The 3,969-nt window shown below is 42.8% G+C and overlaps 1 protein-coding gene across 5 annotated transcripts in view; it reads left to right on the forward strand.

The window, feature by feature from the left end:
* The first annotated feature begins 292 nt into the window (after window positions 1–292).
* LOC117941668 (troponin T, fast skeletal muscle isoforms-like) overlaps window positions 293–3,969 on the forward strand; it is a 21,229-nt gene continuing 17,552 nt past the window's right edge. For 2 of the 5 annotated variants that reach the window (XM_034866662.1, XM_034866673.1), the window contains exon 1: window positions 293–455. The gene's annotated coding sequence lies outside the window, so the exon portion shown is untranslated. The remainder of the gene's footprint in view (window positions 456–3,969) is intronic. The other 3 variants (XM_034866690.1, XM_034866691.1, XM_034866682.1) reach the window with 2 other exon arrangements.

Below are 3,969 nucleotides of genomic sequence, written 5' to 3' on the forward strand. Positions count from 1 at the left end.
TGACTCACTCACACACACACACACACACACACACACACACGCACACAAACAGAGAGTTTCCCACCATTGTCTGGATGCCAAGCCGATGTGTAACCCCCCCCCCCTTCAGCCTTCTATCACTGTAAATTTAGCATCAGAAGCTTCTCAGCTGCTCCTTTCCAAAACCTGAGCCCTCCTCGTCCACCCCCAGTATTTCACCCATCTCCTTCTCCAGGGTCATGCCAGCCCCCCCTTTCTCTCCCCATCTTTTCCAAACATATGCACAACACACACACACATGCACACACATACATACATGCATACACACACACACACCTCACTCTCAATCCACAGCCAATAAGGGCCGGATGAGCTCAAGTATCACTAGAACACAAGGACTTATTCTCTGAGCGGAGCCTGCAGCTTCTTACAGACCTTCGTCTTCATCGTCCGAGGAGCTTCTCTTCCTCTCTGAGGTAAGACAAACACTGACAGGCAGTGGCCCTGAAATCCCTTCTTACCACTAAACCACATGTTTTATTCTGATTTGTTTCCTCTTTTTTTGGCCAAAATCTAGATCGGTAGATTATGTTTTTATTGCTGCTTTTGTGTGCAGCAGGAGAAAAGAGACCCAGCTCCTCATCCGTCCTCCCGCTGCAGGCTGAAACCCCAGAAGGGACGTTTGAAATAGGTGGAGACATGTTCTCCCGCATGTCGAACGTGTAGTTTATGTTGGGGGGTGGTTAAGAGTCTGGCTGGAGAGCTGGAGTCCAGTTTCCTGGGACCAGATTGATTAACAGGTTCATAAAAATGTCACTTTATGTAATTGAATAATGTGTTTTATTGTATGTACCCTTTTCAGGGCGTAGATCATCATTTGCAAGGATGGAGTTGAGCTTAAGTACTCTGGGGGGAGATGGATGAGGGTATTTAAGTAATCAAAGGTGTGTGAAGTCTGGTAATGTTCTGCCAAAGGTTCAATGAAATCAGAGCAGTTTGCACGTTGACTTTATGTGACGTTTAGGTGTTCAGCTGTGAAGCTGTGAATTGTAGCTATAAACAGATTCTTGTATTTTTATTTCTTTTATTTTGTTAACCATCTCTTTAATTTGACGTCTGATGATTGACCTGCACACAGCCGCGTTACCTTCATATTTTAAGTCCCGTAACACTTAAATTCACTTTCAAATGGCCCACTGCCACATGACATTGAGGTTTGGATGTAAACCAGCTAGACTGTCCAATACGAATGTCATTCCTGAGGCTAGCGTGCTTTAAGTTTGGCGAGACTCACAGATGGGCAGTCGACATAAACCACCAAAATACCAACTACATGCAGTGTTTATCTGCGTAAATGTGCCTCAAAAAAACCTTATTGCTGTTATTTATTACATTTTCTTGGTTAAATATCTTGTCTTTGTCTCCCTATGCATATTGTTTATTTTTGTAAATTCTGCCCCCGATTTACACAACTGGTTTTAAATGAGCAGACGCCCAATTGTCAGAATATTTGGTTCAACTTCCGCTTCTTCTTCAGAATGATCTTTTTTCTCTTTGTTAAAATGTTTCATTTTACACAACCTTATATTACAGAAACTGAGAGATTCTCGTCCTTTAACCACTTCTTGGTATGTTGAACTTTAAAGTTGAACCTCAAACCCCCACGTAGCCACCATGGTCGACCTGAAAACCAGGCCGTCATGTTAGAGATGTGAGGTTTTGAGATGGTGACGAGGCATGGCGTCTGTTTGCTGTCAGAAGCAAAACACACATCCCTCACCACGGCCTGTAAATCCGTCTCACATCGCCATTTCAATCTAAATCGGCTCTTGATTGGCTCAGGATGCGGTCTCACCTGTTTCATCCGTCTTTAAGTTTCAGCGCCGCGTTTTAGCTTTAAAAATACTCAAACACTTTGGAGAATTCGGTGTTCTCATTCTGAACAAGTGAAGTGACCATCCACCAAATATACAGAGTGCTGAAGTGTCGGTATGTACCGAGGGAACACTGGACACACAGAGGTGAGGTCGCTGTCAGCTGTAAGTCCATCAAAGAGCTTGTTTGTTGGAGGCAAACCCTGATTGGCTGTTTGAGTGCCGGGGATCCTCCTGCCGGATCGAGCCCAGGGATTAAGGCGCTATTTGGACGCCGTTCCTCAGCTGATGGGTAGAAATATGATCCAGAACTAATCCTCCGAGTCCTCTGCAGCTGTGCTCACTGCTAAGTGTGAAAGAGTCATCCAAAGACACTTTAAATATATCAAATATGATATATAGAATATACAGTGAGCACAAATCCTCCCACAAGGTCTCCAGCAGAGCTGCTCCTCATCCCGCTCTGGACTTGGAGTCAGCAAGACCTTGAGCGGATAAGAGGCGTATTTCCCGTATATAAAGGACTGAAGTATGGCATCGCTTTATAACCTGTGATAGACGTCATAGTTCAACACAAATCAAGCACGTTTTGGTGGATTGTCTGTTGTGAAATACATTTACTATGAATACTCAAAGTGAAATAGTGTTAGGGTTGGTTCATTTTCAAGTGTTGAGGTTTCTGCCTCATCTCTAATACAATGGAAGACCATGAAAACGAAATTGAATTTGGAAACAAATACCTTTTGAAAACTCTGGGGCTGTGTCTGACATCCTTCCCTGATTACTACATAGTGCATTTTCCCTTAGCCATTTCATTTCAGTGTCTGAAGTCTGATTTGTATGCACCTTGGAGACATAGAACAAAGCAGCAAAAAGAGACAATTGGTGCCAACATACATAACCAAGGGCTGAAACACTAACAAAAGGCCTGTTGCTAGCAAAAATCATGATATTTAAGTATGTTTAAAGCTAAAGCACCATCAGTCAACCTGAGGGACGCACTGGTAATATATATGGAGTGGTGAATACCTGGGCCAGGGGGGGGATTTTAGACACAGCATTGGTAACATCAGGCCTTGTTGAGAACATATTTCATTTTAACTACTTTTGACTAAAGACTTACTCACCTATTGCCCTGTATGTCTACTGGCATGCAAGACAAGAACAAGGGATTTCCATTTCTCTCTGTTTAGGGTGAACCTTTGGATGGGGCCCAAAGGTTTGTTCATTTGATAAAAGGATCCGCATTAGTTGATGCCGTAGCAGTCAGCTACTCTTCTTTAGGTCCACATTAGATACATAATGCAAACCCATTACATCAAAGACATTCCAGTACAAGAATGTATGTACACACACATCAACAGGCAATACACTTATCCACGCCCACATACCCAACTCAGTTACTGTCACATTAAAAATAACCACAATCTAAAACCAGTTCACACAGAACAAACATGTTTTTATTGAAAAACAAGCATCAAAACACAATAGGAATAGGTGTTTAACATTGTAAGAATTATACAAGACTTGCATAAAATAAAGTACAGGAAGCCCTGTACTTTATTTTATAAAGTACAGGGCTTCCAGACCTCCTCGGGTCTTTTCTTCTATCCCCTTCCTCTGTGTCCACAGAGACAGTTCCTTGTCCAGTCCATCTCCACCGTCCTCTCATGGCCATGGCGTCTCTGCTTTTTTATAATTGGGAGGAGTGAGTAGCTGTTGGTTGGAGATGGTTTTAGGACAGAAGATCGGCGGAATATTCTGATGCTCCTTGTGTGGAATAAAGTAGGGCTTATTATGTGTAATATATGTACTAATTACAGCATAATCTAGGAGTTTGGCCTTTAATTGGGGTATAACTGTTAGTCTTCTGTTTAAGAAAAACTGAATTATTTTTGTTACTTTCCATAATCCAGGGAAGACACTGTTCACAATCGGTTCCAAACTGCTTTATTGTAGTCCAGCCTTTACTTCAGAGACGAACGTGTGTCACTCTGTAACACACGTTACAATGCTCACCCAGCTGCTAGCCCTAATCCTCTGCTCCTGACTGGCTAGTAGTCCTTACCTAGGCACTGTCAGGGCCCTCATACTCTGCTCCTGACTGGCTAGTAGT

Source organism: Etheostoma cragini, chromosome 1, assembly GCF_013103735.1.
Source record: "Etheostoma cragini isolate CJK2018 chromosome 1, CSU_Ecrag_1.0, whole genome shotgun sequence".
In the NCBI taxonomy this organism is placed as follows: domain Eukaryota; kingdom Metazoa; phylum Chordata; class Actinopteri; order Perciformes; family Percidae; genus Etheostoma; species Etheostoma cragini.